The sequence below is a fragment of the Notamacropus eugenii genome, chromosome 2 (genome assembly GCF_028372415.1).
Source record: "Notamacropus eugenii isolate mMacEug1 chromosome 2, mMacEug1.pri_v2, whole genome shotgun sequence".
NCBI lineage: Eukaryota > Metazoa > Chordata > Mammalia > Diprotodontia > Macropodidae > Notamacropus > Notamacropus eugenii.
In genome coordinates this window covers 528,322,650-528,343,098 of record NC_092873.1, presented here as the reverse complement: position 1 = coordinate 528,343,098, position 20,449 = coordinate 528,322,650, and the positions used below count along the sequence as shown (strand labels likewise).

The 20,449-nt window shown below is 46.4% G+C and overlaps 1 protein-coding gene across 2 annotated transcripts in view; it reads left to right on the top strand.

Annotated features, from left to right (window-relative positions):
- Positions 1 to 925: 925 nt before the first annotated feature.
- GNG12 (G protein subunit gamma 12) overlaps positions 926 to 20,449 on the top strand; it is a 135,959-nt gene continuing 116,435 nt past the window's right edge. The window contains exon 1 of one of the 2 annotated variants that reach the window (XM_072649800.1): positions 926 to 1,044. The gene's annotated coding sequence lies outside the window, so the exon portion shown is untranslated. The remainder of the gene's footprint in view (positions 1,045 to 20,449) is intronic. The other variant, XM_072649798.1, reaches the window with a different exon arrangement.

The window sequence follows — 20,449 nt, the reverse complement described above, 5'->3', positions numbered from 1 at the left end:
GTCACTGTCCAAGCCGTGGACCATCCATTCAGAACTAGATGGGATCTTGGGAGTATCCCTCCAGTCACCTCACTTTAAAGGAGACACAGGAGGTTAACAGAGGTACCCAAGGTCATACACAGAAAAGGACTTGGGCATTCAGAGAGGCCCTTTGTGCCCCAACCCAGGCTTCCTTCACTATGCCACTGAAGGATGAATATGTATTTGTGTAATGTAGACACACACGTGTATGTAAGCACGTGTGCACGCTACCGTAGCCTTCCTAATTCTGTCCAAAGACTGGCCAAAGAAAATATAATATGTCAAACTCCCCAGCTCAGCTCTCCCTTCCTTGAACCAAAGGCAGTCACTTAGCAAAGAGCCTACTATGTGTGACAGACACGCGCACCCCAGGCGGGTAGGGGATGGCTACCTTTCCTGGGTAATAAAGCAAAGGCCAGCAACCCTATCCTCCCTTTACAGAGAGCCCACCGCCATGGTCCTGGACTCGGACAGAATCCACTGTTTGCTCCTGATGAGGCTGGGCTCAGCGCCCAGCCCCTGAGACAAGGCCCCAAGAGGATTTTCCGCGCCCCAGGGTGGGCAAAACTTCTGGAGACAGCCCCCGAAAAAGGCCAATCGAGACTGGGGGTGGGGCAGGGGCCGCAACCCTTCAATAACCGTGGAGAGCCTCTCATTGGGAGAAGCAGGGCTCTCCTTCTCCAGGGTGTGCACCCCACTCGACCACTTGTGCCCAACCCAAAGTGCTGCAGACCTTTCTCTGGGCCTGGTTTGGGTGCCAAGGAGCGCCCTGGGCACGGGCTCTGCAGCCGAGCGGGGGAGGGAAAGGAGGAGGGAGGGAGGGAGCCTTGGGGGCAAGCGAGCCTGGGCCAAAGCTGCTGCTGAGCCCGGCGCCGCCGCCGCCGCCGCTCCGCCCGTCTGTCCGTGCGCCCCGCCTCCCCAGAGCTAGGCGGAGCCGGGCACCCGGAGGAGCAGGAGGAGAGGTCGGAGCAGTCTCTGGTCGCCTGGAGAGACCGAGCCCCTCGGCAGCTGCTGCGGCGAGAGGTGAGCGAGGCCACACCGGGCAGGGGGACGTGGTGGGCACCCTCGGGGGCAGCAGAGCGCAGGGTGCGGCGCAGGGCACGGCTCTGGGGGGCCTGGGGCGGAGGAGAGATGGAAGGAGGGAAAGAAGGAAGGAAGGCAGGCGGGCATGAGTGTCCCGGAGGGCGGAGACTGGCTTCGCGCACTAAGCGCCCCAAGACCGGGGCCAGGAGAGGGCGTGCGTGCGCCCTGGGCGCGGGAGCTGGGGAAGGGGCGCTTGACCCTGGGCTTAAAGCCTGGGGGGGGGCCCAGGCCTGGAGGGGCCCCTGTCCGCAGCCGGGTGTGCCTGGTTTGGGGGATGGGGAGGGGAAGCAGAAACGCTGCCCTACCCCTGCCCCTTTCGCCTGCCCTGGGCGCGCCTTCCACCAGGTTGCCCCCTAACCCCAGGCTGGGATTCGGCGCCAGGAGGGCGCTGCCCTTCCTCCGGGGTCGAGGGAGACCACTTTGCGGTAGAGAGAGATTGGCGTAGAGCGCCCCTGGGGAGTGCCACGCCCCTCTCCCGCAGCCCCCCTCCCCCCGGCTGGGAAGGAGTGTACCCAGGCGTAGCGGGCACCCAGGTGGAGCATCCGGGGAGCCAGAGCTCGGGTTGGCGTGGGAAAAGCGAGGCCTGGGCAGTGGGGGTGGCGACAGAGGCCAGCCACGGACACCGGAACCCAGGACTTCCCACGCACCGCGGGATCCGATCGGAGACAGGGGCGGGGGTGGGGGTAGGCCACGCGTGTTCTCTCCGACCCTGTGGAGGCGGTGGAGTGGAGAAAGCCGGTGCTAGACCGCTTTCCTTTTCCACCCGAAGTCCGGCCAGAGGTGCTGGGGCGAGTGGGCAGGGGTGGCCCACGGAAGCTTTCCGTTTCAGCAAGGACAGTTTCCCAAGCTAGCCCCGGTGCCCTCCTGGCCCTGCCTCGCGCTCAGCCTCGCAGTGTGCCCCTGCCTGGGAAGCTCTGCTCAGATCATTCATAAAATTCTCCCTCGGAGGAAAGGGAAGTGTTGGTTTTAGTTGAGATTTTCCCGAGTGAAACTTCAGCCCTTTCCCCAGCGGAGAGGTGGCATTGGCAAGGCAAGGCCAGGCCCGGCCTGGCGCGGCCTTTCCCAGAGGGGCCCTTCTGTCGGTGCCTACAGCCCAGCTCGTTCAGAGGGGCAAGCGTGATTTCACTCCTGCCCTGGGGGGAAATAAAATAAGAAAACGCCAGAAAGAAGCCAGCTTTGGGAGGCTGCTTTTTCTGCTCTCCCTGCCCCCCAACATTCCCTGTTTTTGTTAAATGGCGGGCCTGGCCGTGGGAAAGAAACTTGGACTTTGTTGGAGAGTCAAACGTGTGGAGTTGGATAAACTTTTCAGGATCAGCTTCCTTCCCATCATTTACTCCTTTCTCCCCACCTCCTGCCTTTGGGGACAGGGTGTTTACATTTCCTGGCACAGTTATAATCCAGACTGAACATGCTGTCTATAGTGAATCTTTTTGGAGGCTGCTAGAAGGCCAGATCTCAATGGGTGTCTTTGCCTTTCACCCCCCCTCCACTCCCACTTTAAAACAGTACTTTCTTAGCCTTGGGTTTAAAAGGTGCATTAAGCTCCACAGCCCCCTCATCAAAATACCTGCCTGCTCTCAGTGTTAATCATGATCCCAGGGAAGGAGCTCATTCATCCAAGCCAGGGAGGAAGGCCTGATGAGACACAGGGAAAGGGAGGGAGGGAGGGGGAGAGGGAGGGAGGGAGAGAGGGAGAGAGAGAGAAAGAGAGAGAGAGAGAGGGAGGGAGTGTGTATGTGTGTGCGCGCGCGTGTGCATGTGCCCACACACATGTTGGAGGATTCATCTGCTATCTGGAAACCAATCAGTCAATCATTAAAACCAGGCAAAAAAGCTTTAAGACAGGTCAATCAAAACAATAGAATTGACATTCCCCCCATCAGCCTCCTTGGAGTGGAGGAAAAAAAGGAAAGAAAATGAAAATCATGGGATGGTGGGTGTCATTACCCAATCATTTTTTCAGACTAATAAAATCTGGTACATTGGAATAAGCACAGTAGATAATGACTGCCAGCTGCTGCTGCTTATATGACCTTGGGCTAGTCACATCAGTCAATAAGCATTAATTAAGCACCTACTATGTGCTAAGGTCTGAGGATACAGAGAAGGCAAAAACAGTCTAGTCTCATGAGGAGACAGCATGTCAACAGCTATGTACAAATAAGCCATGTCTAGGATAAATTGGAGCTCATCAACAGAGACGTTAGGATTACAGGGGATTCGGAAAGGATTTTTGCAGGAGGTGAGATTTTAGTGGGGGCTTATTCTCTTTCCCCCTAAAGCCTTCCCTCCTCCTACTCTCCCAGTCTCAGGCTCCCAGCCTCGGTGGCATCCTCGACTGTCTCTCCCCACCACATCCAATCTGTTGCCAAGGCCTGTTGCTCTCACCTTTGCACCATTTCTCCATGATGCTCCTTTTCCTCCTCTGATACTGCCACCACTCTGATGTAGGCCTCATTACATCATTCCTGGACTATTGGAATAGCTGCCTGGTGGGTCTGTCTGCCTGAAGTCCCTCCCTAACCCAATCCATTCTCCAGTCAGCCACCAAATGATTTCCCAAAACAGAGGTCCTATCACGTCACCCCCACACTCAGTTAACTCCAGTGGTTCCTGCTCATCTCCAAAATCGAATCTGCAATCCTCTGGCGTTCAAAGCCTTCATGACCTGCCCCCTCGTCCCTTTCCAGTCCTTATACATCATTCTCTCTGATCAGTTCCACTGGCTTCCTGGCTATCTCATGAACAGACTCTCCCTCTCTCATTGCCTGCTATTTTCTCTGGCTGTCTCTCATGCCTAAAAGGTTCTCCTGCCTCATTGCCCCCTGGCTTCCTTTAAATCTCAACTGAAATCCCACCTGTGTCTTTGAGAACCCTTCCCAACCCCTCTTAATTCCAGTGTTTTCTCTGTTAATTATCTCCTCACTTTCCTATTTCTCTGAAGCTTGTTGGCACGTAACATGATGGCCCCATCACATTGAGGGCTGGCATTGTCTTTTGCCCCTTTTTGTGTCCTCACTGATTAGCATAGTGCCTGGCACATAATAGGTGCTTAATAAATGTATATTGATTAATGTCTTGAAAGAAACCAGGGAGACCAAAAGGCAGAGATGAGTCGGCTGAGAATTTCACAGGTGGGGAGGGACAGCCAGAGAAATTGATGCCGGGAGCTGAGAGATGGAGTTTCCTGACCTACAAAAGGAAGGTGTCGGAGGAGAATCTCTCCAGGGATGGGGGTTAATGTATTCAGGGCTGGAAGGGATCATCGGGTCAAATTCCTTCATTTTAAAGATGAAATGACTCACACCTTTCATTTCTGGGGCTAGATTTGAACCCAGGCCTTCCTGACCCCAAACTTTGTGACTTTGTCCATAATGGTGAGTTTCTTCCAGCTGTAAATCTGCCCTTCTAGCGGCTGTGGTAACACTTGTGCTTGTGTTTACAGAATTCAGGTGACTTTGGAGGAGCTGCTCTTGGCTTCAGTTTCCTCATCTGTAAGGGCGCTACCTCAGTGTCTAGTTTTGTTATCGTTGTTATTAACCCATTGTGACTGAACCTAAGACTTTAGTTTTGTGTGAGATGGCTTTTTATTCTGTGTAATTCATATCTGAATAAAATGAATGGGGACATTTTTATTAGGTGCTGACAATGGACCAGGTACAGTGCTAAGGGCTGAAGAGAAAAAGACAGAAAAGGAGGCATTACCTGCCCTCAAGGAGCTTATACTCAGCACACATGAAGGAGGGAGGTGACCAGGGAAGGGGAGTTGGCTCTGGGGAGGCTGAAAGTTGGGGGGTCCATCAGTGGGGGCAGGTGGAAGGTTAGGCGGCCTGTGTGTGTGGCTGGATGGAACAGGAAGGATGGCTGCCAGTTGCTTTTCTGGACATCATCTCCATGGCCTCAGTGCCATTCTGCCATTCTGGCTACCTGCTGTAACTGCTGAGTGTTGGGAGACAACAAAAAGGGGGCACTTATTAAGCTCTGACTGTGTACCAGATGCTAACTACACTGAGCCCTGAGGATGAAAATGAAGACCAGGACCCTGTCCCTGCCCTCAAGGACCCCAATCAGAAAAACTACAGAGGAAATGGAAGATCAGCTCAGAGGCAGAGGATAGGAGGAGGAAGGAAAGATGTATTTATAAGGGAGAGAAGAAATGATCTGAAGAAGGTGAATTTCAGCTGAGTCTTAAAAGACCACTAGGATGGACCATTCTAGGCATGGGGACTGGGGTGAGAAGAGCATTCCATAGGGAACAGCCAAGGCAAAGTCAGGAACATAGGAGAGGATGGGAGATAGAGTGGCCTGTGGGAGGGTCAGCAAGCAGGCCAGTGGGAGCTTCCTCTGTGTGTGAAAGGATCTGAATACAAAGGAAGGGACCTGGAAGTGGAGAGCTTTAAAAGGTAATCTAAAGATTTTATAGTTGATCCTGAGATAATAGCCTGGATGAAGCCTAATGGCTTCGGATTGTATCCCCAGGGCCTAGCGAAGTTCTTGACATGGAGTTAGTTGGTGCTTAATAAATGCTTGTTAATTAAAATTATTCAGTATACAGAAATCCAGTGAGGTTTTTGATGCTGCCCAGTAAAAGCCTGAAGGATATAATTAGGAATATGGGGTTTCTTTTCTTTCCGCCATTAAAAGTAAAACCTCAGTCTTCCCATTCAGAATGAGATTATTTACAGCCTGGGGTTTATAGTCCTCTCTGAAAGGGCCCTGGTTTGTCCAGTTTCCTTATGTTTGTTTAATCCGATCTCATGAAGCTCTGATGGAATAAACAGATTAGGGAAGGCAATACTCTGGGGGCTGGACATGATCCCTGATGGCAAGTCTGGTGGGAAGTGAGAACTTGGCAAAATCGCACCCCCAAATGTCTCAGACCATCCTTGCCCACCTCGTGGCACTCTCCCGATTGGGGAACAAGGTTCCCCTCTGAACCTGACCTGGATTGCCTGAAACAACAGTTTTCAGTTTCTGGATCTGGTGCCCAATGCCAGATCCATTTGCATGATGGTCTTTTGGCATCTCTGTGGCATTGCAGTACTGCGTAATGAATTTGTGCCTCATTGTTCATTGAGTCTGGAGATGGCTTTTCAGCTAAGAGAATGGAGGGCCATTTCATAAAGTGTTATCTTTCCAATTTAAAAGGTAATTCCCAAATGAGAGTATCTCTTGGAACAGTTGCGTTCGTTAGCACAGGCCTTGGGGAGCTTGGAAAGGAAGGAGGTCAGGTCCCAAAGACAGAAGTTTTGACTAGGTAAAAGTGTGACCAGTACCACCCTCGTGACTACCTCTTCCCTCACGAATATTTTAATCATGGTGGCATTTGGAAAAAGGGTGGTGAGGGAAAGGCAGGATGGCCTAAGGACAGAATGCCAGCCTCAGAGTCAGGAAGAACAGGGTTCTAATTCTGCCTCAGCGTTTACTAGCTATCTGACTACTGGCAAATCTCAGTTCTGCTACTTTGGTTTTTGTTGTGCTTTTTTCTGGTTTAACTATGGCAGTGGACTTGGAATGAGAAAGAGCAGAGTTCAAAGCCTGCTTCATACCCTCACTAGCAGTGTGATCCCATGCCTCAATTTCTTTATCTGTCAAAACAAAGAAGTTGGACATGCTGGCTTCTAAGATTCCTTCCAGCTCTAAATCCATGCTCCTTTAGCTGCTGAGCCTCAGTTTCCTTATCTGCCAAAATGAGGAGATGACACTTGCTGGCCTCTAAGGTCCCTTACAACCCTAAATTTTGATCTTGTGATCTTATGCCCTCTCTGAACCTATTTCCTCATCTCCTAAATGAGGGATTTGGCTCCAATGACCTCTAAGGTCCCTTCTAGCCTTAAGTATATGATCCTAACTTCAGTCTTCCATTACCTTACATAGTTAATGAAGTCCACTCTGTGGAAGGATATCCTAGGAAATATTTACAAATGAGGAAACTGAGGCCCATAATGCTCTAGCAATTTGTCCAAAATACAGTGGCTTTTTTAGCCGCTGACACTTTTCATTTGCATTACTTTCAGAAACATCGAGACATTTGTTTAAAAGAGCCATTTTGAAACTGCTGGGGGACTTCTCTGTCATCCTAATTAATTCTAGTCTGAGAAAGGAAGTAGTGGCTTTGGGTACTTTATGAATGATTCCTAAGTGTCCAATATTATTCAGAGGGACTCCCTAGGGATGCAAACAGGAATTTAATTAGCTGTAGACTCCTAGAATATTAGCAATGGCCCAGACCTTAGAGACAGGCCAACCTCTCATTCTGCAGAGGAGCAAATTGGGGCCCAGACAGTTAGAGGGAGAGGCAGAATTCCAACCCAGTACTTCTGCCTGCCATTGCCCCTAAGTTCCTTCCACTGCATCATGAGGAGAGTGGCCATTTGTTGTCACTGCTTTTGGTTTCCCGCGATATATGGGATGCCTGAATGGTCATCCCAGAGATGTTTTTTTAAATGAGCTACTTTGGGTTGGGGGATTTTTATCTCCCATTTGTCTAACAGCTTGTTTTAATGGACTGAGAACTTAACTGGTGCCTACCGCACTCAAGCCTGTTTTCATTTCTTGTTAGAAATGAGGGGAAGTGTATCAGACTGCTGCCTGCCATTTTCAGAAGAAGGGAGGGAAGGGAGGAAGGGAGGGAGACAAATTTGGAACTCAGAGTCTTGTAAAAATGAATGCAGAAATTTTTCTTGTCGTATAACTGGAGAAAAAAATAAAATACTACTAAAAAAAAAGAAAAGAAATGAGGGGAAAAATAGAAACCAGATAGAATTTTGTATTTATCAGTTACATATGACAGTTTTTGGAGAGAATTTACTTTACTGCTTGAGATCTGGAAGCCATGGAGGCAGAAGAATCCCATGGCTAAGGCTTGTGTTTTGGTTTTAATAATAATAACAAATATGGCACTTACTATGTGCCAGGTATTGTGCTAAGCATTTTATAATTATCGATCCTTACAACAACCCTGGGAGGTAGGGGCTATCCTTATCCCCATTTTACAGAGGAGAAAACTGAGGCAGAGGTTAAGTGACTTGCCCAGGGTCACCCAGCAAGTAAGTGTCTGAGGTTAAATTTGAGCTCCAGTCTTCTAACTCCAAGCCCATCCCTCTCCCCATTGCACCACCTCACTGCCCTATTTTTAATCCTATTTTTATTGATGTGGTTTGGCAATATCTTTTGTTTTCTGTATCACTTTCATTTCCAAATATGCCCCACCCTTTCCCATCTCCTAATCTACCCTATGTAACAAAGATTTTAAAAAGAAAGAGAAGGACATGCAGTAGAAACAGCATTGCACACTCATAGCCCTTCACCTCTTCAGAGATGGGAACAAGCTCCATTTTCTACCTCTTCTCTAAGGCCAAACTTCTTGCTCATAATTCTGCAGCGCTGGGTTACACATCTCCCATCCCCCTATCTCTCTTACTTACCATGTGTATTGTTGTAGCCATGTTTTCTATTGTTTTCCTGGTTTTACTTCCATTTGCATCTGTTCATATAAATTGTCCCAGGCTTCCCTGTATTCATTATATCTTATGGTGTATTAATATTCACTTATGACATTCATGTTGAGACATTCCCTGATCTATGGGCATCTTCTTTTTCTCCAGTTCTTTGCTATCACAAAAATAGTCCTATTGTGAATATATTAGTGAATGTGCATTCTCTCTTTCTGTCTCTGGCTTCCTTTGAGTTTTGGGGGGTTTTTTTTGGTTTTTTTTTTTGCCTAACAGTGGGCTTTCTTGGTCATAAGGTATGCAAATTAACGTCTCATTTGGAGAGAGAGAGAGAGAGAGAGAGAGAGAGAGAGAGAGAGAGAGAGAGAGAGATTCTGTAATGAACTACAAGCTCCTTATATCCCTTCATTTCCCTCACCTGGGGATTTTTCAAAGCTCCTTCAGCTTTCACATCCCCACTTACTCAGGATATGGACAAAGGCATTACCTGCTCTCTTGACACTATTTCTGGAACTTGGAGACAGGCCCTTAAAATTCTCAGCTGAGCTAAGGGTTCTCACACCAAACATCGAGAATGAGAAGTGTCCTCCCCACTCATTCCTTGAGAAAAAGGGAGCCTGATGGACAGATGAGGTCGAGAGAGGCCTGGACATGTGTTAAAGGATTAAACACCCCAGAGAGGCTGCATCCAGCTGTGTTCTCTTCTGCTTTGCTTTCCCATCTCTTCGGAGGCATGTCCGATATCCCTGAGATGTCTCGAGCTTTATGGGATAGCTTAAAAGCTCTTAAACCATCAGGGTCTGGTTGCCACCCATTCACAAGCAAGGTTTTTGCCCTGTGCCTTATGAGCAGGCTGCAGCAGAGTGTTCTTGGCCAAATTAATTTGAGAGAACCATGGTGGGGTGGGGCAGGGCCCAGGGGGCTTAAAGGCTGCCAGCTCATTAAAAAGCTTTCCGTAGACTATTAAAGAGAGGTACCTTTGAGACTTTTAGCAATGTACAGCAAGTGAACTTAGGGGTTCCACTTCATGAAAAGCCAAGAATTGTTTGTAATTAGCCTGATTGCTGATTGAGACGTAGGGTAGCACTGTAGATGGTCACCAGAGTTTATTTCCTCAAACACAAACCAACAGTGTGACCCTGTGCAAGTCCCCTGAGAAAATAGAAGATCTCACTCCTGGCCCCGTACTCTGGCCCATTATACTAGGGCTTCTTAACTTGGAGTCCTGGGGGTCCGTGAACTTGGATATTGGAGGCGGGGGGGGGGGGGGGAATTACATATTTATTTTAATCGACCTCTAACTTAAATTAAGAGTTTTTTCAAATATTTAGAAGTATTTTTCTAAGGACGGTTCTATAGGCTCATCCAGGCAACCAAAGGGGTCCCTGATGCCCCAAAGGTGAAGAATCCTACGCTATGCTCTGCTGCCTCTTGTTAGCCAGTCTTTTTTTCCTCCCTTTAAGATGGACACTCATACTTGCCTTCTGCTCAAAGACTTTTCGGATCTCTCCCAAACTACCTGTGGTTAATTGATTTAGATATGTTTGTATTCATTCACTTTATGTTTATGCCGTATATGGGCTATATGTACTTGTTTTGTGGGTTCACTGTGAGTAGGGATCATTTCATTCTTTGTACTTTTATCCCCTGGCACATTCATTGTGAGCACTTAATAAATACTGATTGCGTGATGAATTGTTGATTGATTAAAGGCCGTCTCTAGAATATAATTAGACAAGCATCTCTGGCGTATTCCTGAATGTCCTGCCTTCAGGAAGGGAGTTCACGTTCTGCCTTGCTCTGCCTCAGTCTCCTCTTCTGTACTAAAGGATTGGATTCAGTGATCTCTAAGAGCCTTTTTAGCTCTATATCTTTGGTCCTGTGATCTGTCTTTGACCTAAAGTCTCTTTTGGGCTGTGGTCCTACAAATGGAAGCTTACTTGCTGCCAGTTTGATGTCGTAAGGGTGAGTTGTGGGAAATTGTGTGGTGTTTAAATAATGTGCTAGGTTTAGAGAAACTAGTATCAGTTCTTAACCTCTATCCCTCCGTTCCCCCTCCTGGCCAAGAAGAAAAGAAGTAGATTGATTTTATCAACATGAGAATCATTCCTCTTTTATGAATGGATGGACATTGCCTTTGGCAGAGTTCCAGCACAGCACAGCCTGTATTTGGTTAGTAAGAGGACTTAGATTTGATTCCTGATAATCCTACTTGATTACCTGGGGTGTCTGTGACTTGGACAGATCACTTCCTCTCCTCTATCAAGCGAGGAGGATGGATCTGAGGATCTCCAAGAGTTCATCCCGCTCTAAATCTGTCATCTTCTCTTTTTTATCACTTCCTTTGAGGCAGGAGGGATAGAGGTTGCTTAGGAAGAAAGAGGCCTTGTGTTTGAATCCTTTGGTGGCTGATGTTCACTTAAGGTCAAGCATCAATCTTGGATTTGGGATTGCACAGCATGTATGTTCCTGATATCTGACTCTTCGATACCCTCTTCCCCAAGAAGAAAGTGAGCCACGGGGAAAGGTCAGGAATTACCATACCTTTGCCACTTCTGAATTCAAACAGGAATAATGCAGGTCAATGGGAGCCAAGCAAAGAAAGGGTTAGGGAGCTTTGGATGGACCAGAGGTCAGTGTTTAATAAATGCTTCTCAATTGCTTGAATGGAGACTACCTTATATGGTCCCTGGCAAATCCAGTATGTCAGTCAATCAACAGTAAAGTAGAATGTGGGCACCTCGAGGGCAGGGAATAAATGCTTCTTGACTGACTAATTCGTTAATGATGGTAATGGTGATAGCTAACATTTTCATAGTATTTTAAGGGTCGCAAGTGCTTTACAGATATTGGCCCATTTGACCCTCACAACACAAACCAGACACTATCTCCTGACTCTGGGCATGATCTCTGCCTGTCTTCCTAATGTTCTCTTTCTTCATCTCTACTTCCTGCTTTGCTTTAAGCCCCAAATAACATACTACCTTCTACATGAAGCCTTTCCTCTTAAAATTCACCCACTCTTCCTATGTGTCTTTTTGAGTATCTCAGAGAAAAATAATAGTAATAATAAGTAGCTTACATTTATCAAATAACTTTCTCTTAATTATTTCCTTAGATTGCTTGTTTTTACTTATTTTTTTTACTTATTGTCTCCCCCATTAGATTGTGAAGATCATGACTCCTTGAGGGCAGGGACTGCCTTTTGTCTTTATATCCCTAGCACTTACAGTGCAAGTGAGGTGTAGTAGGTGCTTTAATAAATACTTACAGACTCAGGTAGGCACTAAGCACTTAATGTTTGACAGACATGTCCCAGCTCTGGGGATACAAGGAAAGGCAAATATTTCAATAGATAAACTTTACAGACATATGGATACATTTGCTTAAGGATTAACCATGGAACTCCTTTTAAATAACAAGTTTCCCTATAGCATTTAAAATGAAATTTCTATCCAGTTCAATAACATGTCAGAATCACTAAGGAGAAGGATGGAAGCTGGATCTGTGATTAGATTGGTGTAGGAAACTTCCTCCCTGGTGAGAAAACTATCTACAATGCAGTGAAGCCTCTTCTTTGCATCACAGTCTTCAGGAGTTGCTTAGATGCAAACTCATACAGATCACATAGCTAGTAAGTAGTAGCCATCTCGGTGGTGCAGTGAATAGTCCAGGGCTCAGGAGTCAAGAAGACTTAAATTCAAATCTAGCTTCAGACACTTACTACCTTTGTGACCCTGGGCAAATCACTTTACCTCTGTTTGTCTTGGTTTCCTCAACTATAAATTGGGGGTAATAATAGCACCTCCTTCCCAGGGTTGTTGTGAGGATCAAATGAGATCATATTTATAAAGCACTTTTTAACCTGTGCCCCAGGCATATAGTAGGTGTTTTATAAATACTTATTCCCTTCCCCTCCTAAGTGTCTGAGGCCAGGTTTGAACTCAGGTCTCCCTGACTCCAGGCCCAGCCTTCTAACTATTGTACTACTTAGTTATTGGTTTTGTTTTCCCCTAGAAAGGGAAAGCACAGCTCCCTGCTCCCAAGGAGTTCAAATGTCTAATGTAGGAGACAACATGCAAGCTATTATGTACTATAAAATTTAGACAGTTTAAATGGGAGGTAGTCTTAAAGGGAAGATATTAGCAACAATAAAGACCTGGAAAGGCCTCTTGTAGAAGAGGGGTTTTGAACTGAGTCTTGAAGGAAGCCAGGGAAGGTTGAAGATGGAGGTAAGGGAAGAAAGCATTCCAGGATAGGAAACAGCTGGTCAAAATGCATAGAGGTCATTTAATGTTTGAGGAACAGCCTGGAGGTCAGGGTTACTGGATTGGAGTAAGTGTGGAGAAGTAAGGTTTTAAGAAGACTGGAAATGTAGGAGGGGGCCAGGCTGTAAAGGGCTTGGAGTACCAGAGTATTTTGTCATTGATCCTGGAGGAGACAGGAAGCCACTGGAGTTTATAGTGTAGGGAGGTGACATGATCAGAATTGTGTTTTAGGAAAATCACTTTCATGGCTAAATGGAGGATGGACTGGAATAGGGAGAGACTGAAGCAGGAAGACAGATTCCCTAGCTGCTATTACAGTAATCCAGGCATGAGGTGATAAAAGCCTTCACCAGCATGGGAGGGCTGTCAGAGAAGAGAAGGGGGCGTATTAGAGAGGTGTTGCAGAGGTGAAATCCACAAGATTCTGCAGAGGTGAAGTCTACAAGAAATGGTTCAGAGGTGAAATGGATGAGAGATGGTGCAGAGGTGAAATTGATGAGAGATGTTGCAGAGGTGAAATACACAAGAGATGTTGCAGAGGTGAAATTGATGAGAGTTGGTGCAGAGGTGAAAGCTACAACAGATGTTGCAGAGGTGAAATCCACAAGACATGGTACAGAGATGAAATTGATAAGAAGTGTTGCAAAGGTAAAATCCACAAGAGATGTTACAGAGGTGAAATCTACAAGATGCAAAGATGAAATCTTGCTAAAGTGAAATTGAGGAGCTTGTCAACAGCATGTATATTGGGGGGGGGGGTGGAGTGATCAATCAAGACTGATTCCTAGGTTGTGCACCTGAGGAACTAGAAGGGTGGTGATGTCCACCATAGGTACAGAGAAGATGGGGAGAGACAAAGGCAATTAATTGTGATCTTGGACAAGTTACTTAATCTCTTCAGGCAGGCCTCAGTTTTTTCATCTATAAAATGAGATAATAACACCAGCACTGCCCACTTCATATGGTTGTTCTAAGGAAAGTGTTGTGTAAATTTTAAAGCACTGTATAAATATGAATAGCTTTTTGTTAACATTATTGTATGAGGCAGCTGGCATTTGCTATCCTTGCATCTGTGTGTCCCAGCCTCAATGCAAACATAGTGGATTTCATTGGACTTTTCTTCTGGATTAAGTCATTTTTGAACACAGCTAGCTCCTCAAGAATGTTCTAATACAAACTCAGATGAGAATGTAATCAATATTGTAAGATAAAACTGAAAAAAAATAGCAGGACTGCCAAAGGATGTGTCACTGCTGAATCCAGAGGAGGAGAAAGCTGAGTCTGATGCCAGCTGTTAATATATGATTTATAAGTAGGTTTCATACAATAGTATTAAACTGGCCATGTTCCAAAGCTATTACCATGATCACCTTCAAGATCAGAATTTTTTTCTCAAGAAGAGAATGAGAAAATATCTTATAAATAAACTTTGATGAATTTTGCATTATGCATTTGAAGAAATCAGCAGGGACACATCCCTTACATCTAGCTTCTCCCAATGCACATATCTTCTCTGTGGATAGTACGTATAACATGTTAAACAATTCAGTCAATCAAACATTTATTAAGTACTAGTGTGTTTCAGGCATTGTTAGTTTCTAGAGTACAAAGACAAAAAATAAAGTCCTTGCCTTCAAGAAGCTTGTATACTTCTAGGCGGAGGTTGCGGAGGGGGAGAGGAGCAGGACTACAATGTGTATACAGATATGTAGATGTATACAAAGCATGTGTACAAAGTAATTTCAGGTGGCATCTGACTTGTCCTTTGGAGGAAGCTAGAGATGCTGACAGATGAGGAATGAGTGTATTCCAGGCATGGGAGCCTGCAAATTCAAAGACAGAAAGAAAGGTGGGAGATGAAGTGTTATGTCTGGGGAAGAGCCAGCAGACCATTTGCATTGGACAATAAAATATATGTAAGTGACTAAAATGAAATAAAAGTAGAAAAGTTGGTGGGCCACCATGTGGGGGATTCATTCACTTTCCAACCTGAAGATTTTTTCCCCTTATTCTAGAGGCAGTAGGGAGCTACCGCAGATTTTCAAGTAGGGGAGTGACATGGTCAGATCTGTATCTTGGTAGCTGTGTGGAGCACGGACTGGAGACAGGGAGAGAGTGGAGGCAGGAAGGCCAGTTAAGAGGCTATGGTAATAGGTAAAATGAGATGACAAGTACCTGAATGAGGGGGGTAGCTAAGAAAGGAGAGAAGAGGACAGGTGTGAGAGATGCTATTAGAATGAAAACCAACAAAATTTGGCAACTGATTAATTAAGAGGGTTGAGGGAGAGGGGAGGGTTAAGGCTAATACCACAGCTCTTCTGCCCTTTCTCCCACTAAATTTGATTTCAAGAAAATACTGCTTTCAAGATTTGTAAAAATTTAAATGACCTGCTTCATTTCTAACGTGGTCCAGGTCAGCACTCTTTAGGCAGCCCAGTGACCTCCTGCTCCCCAGCGGCTGAGCTCAGTGTGGACTTAGTTCTTACTGTTATTCCATGCCTGCTGTCCATGACCCCATTTAGGGGTTTTCCTGGTAAAGAGAGTGGAGTAGTTTGCCATTTTTTCCTTCCCCAGCTCAATTTACAGATAAGGAAATTGAGTCAAACAAGGTTAAGTGACTTGCCCAGTGTTATGCAGCTAGAAAGTGTCTGAGGGCAGATTTGAACTCAGGTCTTCCCAGCTCCAGGCCTGGCGCTCTGTGCACCATGGTGCCCCCTAGCTACCTCTACTGGAGCTCCAAATTCCTGAGTTTGAGTCCACCAACCAGTGCCACCAGCAGCAGAGATTTCAGGCAGGCATGATGCCTGACTTCTTACCAGGCCGTTGCCAAGGTCGGAGTGATGGTAAAAAGGAAAATACCATTTAAAGTTAATCTTCAGAGCACAGAGTTGCCATTCAGGGACTTTTGCTGACTTTGCCGAAATGAGTTGTGTGTCTTCCTGTACCATGTTGTTCCCATCCACTCCTTGGGTGGTGTTTTAATGTAAAATTACCTTTTTTTAATGAGCTTCATCAAAGGAGAAATGAGTCATGGCCAGGCAGGTGGATGCTTTATGGCAGCCTCATGAAACTTTTTCAGAAATTCACTTAGTGAATTATCCTAACAAAAACTGAGCAGAACTTTAATGGACCAGCAGCAGTGGATTCAGTGCTGTGTCTGTGTGGTTGGAAGCTAGAGTGTTCTTCTTCAAAGCTTTGACAGATCTGTCCTTCCATCTGGGTCACTATTCCTACACCAAACCCGACCTTCATGAGGAGTTAGAGTAAAACCAATTTACCATCCTCTGGAAACCCATTTGGAGCCAGGTAGTCCTCAGACAATGGAGGCAGGGCTTACTGCTGGGCCATGCCCAAAGCTGTTCAAGGGCCTAGTAGGACCAACAGTCAGCCATTAGAGCCTTCATGGATTCAAGGCTGGTATGATGATAATCACCAAGCTTGACCATGGAGAAAAGATGAGAAACATGCCTTCTTCCTTTTGTTGAAGAGATTGGGGACAATGAGTGTGAAATAACAATCATAGCTAATATTTATATGGTGGTTGAAGGTTGGCAAAACACTCTACATGTAACTCATTTGGTACCCACAAGAACCCTGGGAGGTAGGTGCTCTTATTATCCCTGTTTTACAGATGAAGAAACTGAGGCAGACAGAGGTTAAATGACTTTTCTATGGCCACACAGCTGATCCGTATTTGGGGGCAGGATTTGAACTCAGGTCTTCCTGATTCCAAGTCCAAGGCTCTGTCCACTGCACCAGCTTGTAGTATATGCTGTCAGACACAGCTGATGTGTTAGTGAACTTTTTTTTAATCTTTATTACAAGGGATGGCTACCTAGATAAGGAAGGTACTCAGAAATGAAAGCAAAAGTCATCATTACTCAAAACCGATCTCAGCGTCAAGCCTACATGCTGCCATGAGATAGTGGTGTTAGCCATCATTCACTTGAAAAAGCTAAGGATGAAAGAAACTAGTTTGGAAGTACCAACGGTCACAGCATGCTAGGCCTAGAGCCAGAAGGGACCTTGACAGGGTGGCCCAGTTCAGCCCCTTCGTGGTAATGAGGAGGAGACCAAGACCTTCCATGAAGGCACAGGAACAGAGGCAGAATTTGAACCCAGGCCCTCTGCCTCCAAATCCAGAATTCTTTCTATTGTGCCTTCCAGCCAGGCTGGGAACCCCACTAGAGTTAACTGCTTAGAAGGCAACTGTGCTCCACCCCCCCAACCCCCAAGACTAGCAGTGCCCACCCTAGAAAGCTGAGCTAAGAGGATAATACTGGCAGGGTCTTTGTCCAGAGACAGTATATTGACATGACCCTTGATGAATAGTCAGCTGTTGTCATCATGGCCATTTTTAAGTGGAAATCCAACTGAAGCATGTATTTTTAAAATAGAAATTGAATCCATTTTGACGCTAATTCATGTTGAATTCCAATAGCAATCTTTTTCTTTTTAATGCCTCTAAACATCTTTAAAAAAAACCCCTCCAGTTGATTGGCATCACGCTTTGAGCAGTTCCCTCCTGTCTCTCCTACCTGGCACTGCAGAACACTTAGCATCCTCTCTGCCACTGCCTCCGCTGCCTGCCCCCTCTCCACTTCCCAGTGCCTGCCAGTCTGGCTCCTGCCCCTGCCCTTTGACCAAGGCTGCTCCCTCTCAGGGGTTACCAAGTCATCTCTTCTCTCTCTGCTAAATGCTCGGGTCTTTTGTCTGCCCTCATTCTCTCTGAGCTGCAGCTTTTGGCGACACTGACCACTCCCTCCTCATTGATATTCTTTCCTCCCTTGGTTTCCATGACACTGTTCTCTCCTACCTGTGTGAGCACTCCATTTCAACCTCTTTTACTGGATTATTATCTCTAGCCCACCCCCAAAGCACGAGTGTACCCCAAGGCTCAGTCATGGTTCTCTCTCTCTCATCTTCCTACCTCCTTTCCTTCTCCTGCCTCTCTCCCTTCCCTCTCTTTCTTCCTCTCTCCCCTCCCTCATCTCCCTCCTCTTTCTTTTTTGTCCCCCTCTTTCTGTGCCTCCCTCTCTCTTTTTTCCCTCATTTTCCTCCCTCCTTCCTTCTCCCTTTCCTTCTCCCTCTCCCCTTCCTTGGATCTCATGTGCTCTGATAGATCCAATTATCACCTCTCTAATCCCAAACCTGTATATCCAACCCTGATCCTATGTTGCCATGTTTGAGGAGAGAAGATGTAAGGCTTTTTTACATGATGGCTGTCTTCAGTGTGGAACGGCTGTTTGGTGGAGGAGGACTGGGTCTGCTTGGTACCCTAGGGTGGAAGCTAGGTGTGCCAAGGACAAAGAGACCCCTTCAGGCTTGGGTCAGAAAAAATGTCCTAAGAATTGGAGCTGTCCTAAAGGGGAAGGGGCTGCCCCATCGTTGGAGGTCTTGAATCAGATGCTAGATCACACTTGTCAGCTGTATTATTAGCTGGCTTCCTTTGGGTCACAGATTAGACTCAGGGGGCTGCTGAGGTCCCCCTCCCTTCCAACTTCCTGATTCTGTGATTCGAATCTCTTTGCTGATCTCCAGCCCCTCCTGATAATCTCACTGCTAGACATTGCCTCAATGTCCCGTTGACCCTGCAAGCTCCACACTCGATACTGAAGCCCTTCCCTCTCTCTCCCAAGCACTGCAGCTCTTCTGCTCTTTCCTGTCTCTGTTGGGGACATTTCCATTAATGATGATGATGATGATGACTAACAGTTATATAGTGCTTACTAGGTGCCAGGCTCTGTGCTAAGTGCTTTACAATTCTTATCAATTTTGATCCTCACAACCACCCTATAAAGTAGCTGCTATTATCCTCATTTTGCAGGTGAGGAAAATGAAGCAAATAGAGGTTAAGTGACTTGCCCAGGGCCCCATAGCTAGGAAGTGTCTGAGGTCGGACTTGAACTCAGCTCTTCTCCTGGCCAGCACTCTATCCACTGTAGCACCCCCTAGCGGCTGTTCTTCTAGCGATTCAGGTTTATAACCTGCAAGCCCATCTTAGATTTTTTTCTCTTTCATTCCCTAAATCCCACCTGCTGCTGAGTCTTATCCATTCTGCCTGCCTGTTCTCTGCCCCTGTCTCTCTGTCACATGGTCACTGCCTCAGTCCTGGTCCCTAAGATTCGCAATCAGTTTGTGGGGAATGGTTTTCTCACTGGTGTCCTTGCTCTCAGGCTCTGTCCTTTTCAATGTGCCCTCCTCCACCCAAAGTAATCTCTCTAAGGCCAGTTCTAGCCATTTCACTCCCCTACCCAAGAATCTTCACTTGCCTCTACATCCGTGTGATCTGCCTTCTTTCCCTGCAGTGTGCCTGCTCCATCTTATCTCTGCCTTCTACCATTCCCATCTCCCTTCAGGGTTAAGCTTGGGGGCTACCTTCCCTGGCCCCTCCAGCTCCACCTCCTTTGGTGTTCTTGGGATGCTTTGTCCAGTGGTTCATGTCCCTTCTCCATAATACCTCTTCTGATGCCCTGACTATTAGGACCTTCCTTGCTTAGCTAACTGGGATTGAACTGCCTGGTACTTTTATTGTATCCATCCTATAGCTATCTATTTGTTATCACAGCTGATAGAAGGGAAGTTCTTCCAGAAGAGAGCTTTATTCTTTCTTTGTTTTTGTAGCTCTTTCCACCCCACCCCCGACTCCCAACCCTTTCCATCTCTAAGTCTGTCATCCCATGATTTTGTAGTAAATACTTAAATTATTTGTTAATTGAAACCTAAATTGCCTATCTCACAGAGTTGTTGTATGAGCCAAACAAGATCATATTTGTAAGTCTCTTTGTAAAGTGCAAAAACATTATATAAATGTGAGTTACGACTTTTTTTTAAAGTGCATCAAATAGTACACAAACGTACAAGGTTTTATGAGTTTGAAGCTTATACAAAGGGTATATTCCTAACCTTCAGTATGTCTGCCTGAAAAAAGATCTGGGGGTCATAGTGGTTTGAAAGCTCATAGTTTGTTATAGCAGGCAAAAACCACTAATGCAGTTTTAGGTCACATTAAGAGAGGCATCGCTTCCAAAAGTAGTGAGTTGATTGTCCTGTTGTCTGTCCTTTTAAGACCACATGTGGAGTATCATGTTCAAGTCCCAGCTTCACAGGTCAGGGAGAATATTGGTAAACCAGAGACTGTCTAGAGAAAGATAATCAGGATAAGGATGGGCCTCTAGTCTAGCAACTCCAGAGGATTGCTGGAAGGAGCTGGAGAGCTTTAGCCTAAAGAGGAGAATGTGTTTTGGGGTGGGGAGACAAGGAACCTCAAGTTTATGACATCTGTTGTGAAGAAGAGGGTTTAGACTCTACCTGCTTGACTCCGGAGGGCACAGCTTGAAGCAGCTGGTTCTAAGAGGCAGATATCAGGTCCAGATTGAGGAAAATCTCCCTGTCAGGGCTGAGACAGGGCTGAAATGGGTTTCCCAGGAGCCTTTGAGCAGATCATCAGATAAGCCTTTGAGGGGATGATGGTTCTTGGGTGGTTTGACTCTGGACTCTGAGATTTTCTGATCTGAGTTCATTTCAGGCCTAGGACGTTATACCAGAGAAAAGAAGCCACACAGGTGTGCTTCCTCAGAGAGCCAGAGTAGGGAGAAATATGGTCCAGTTCTATTCCTTGTG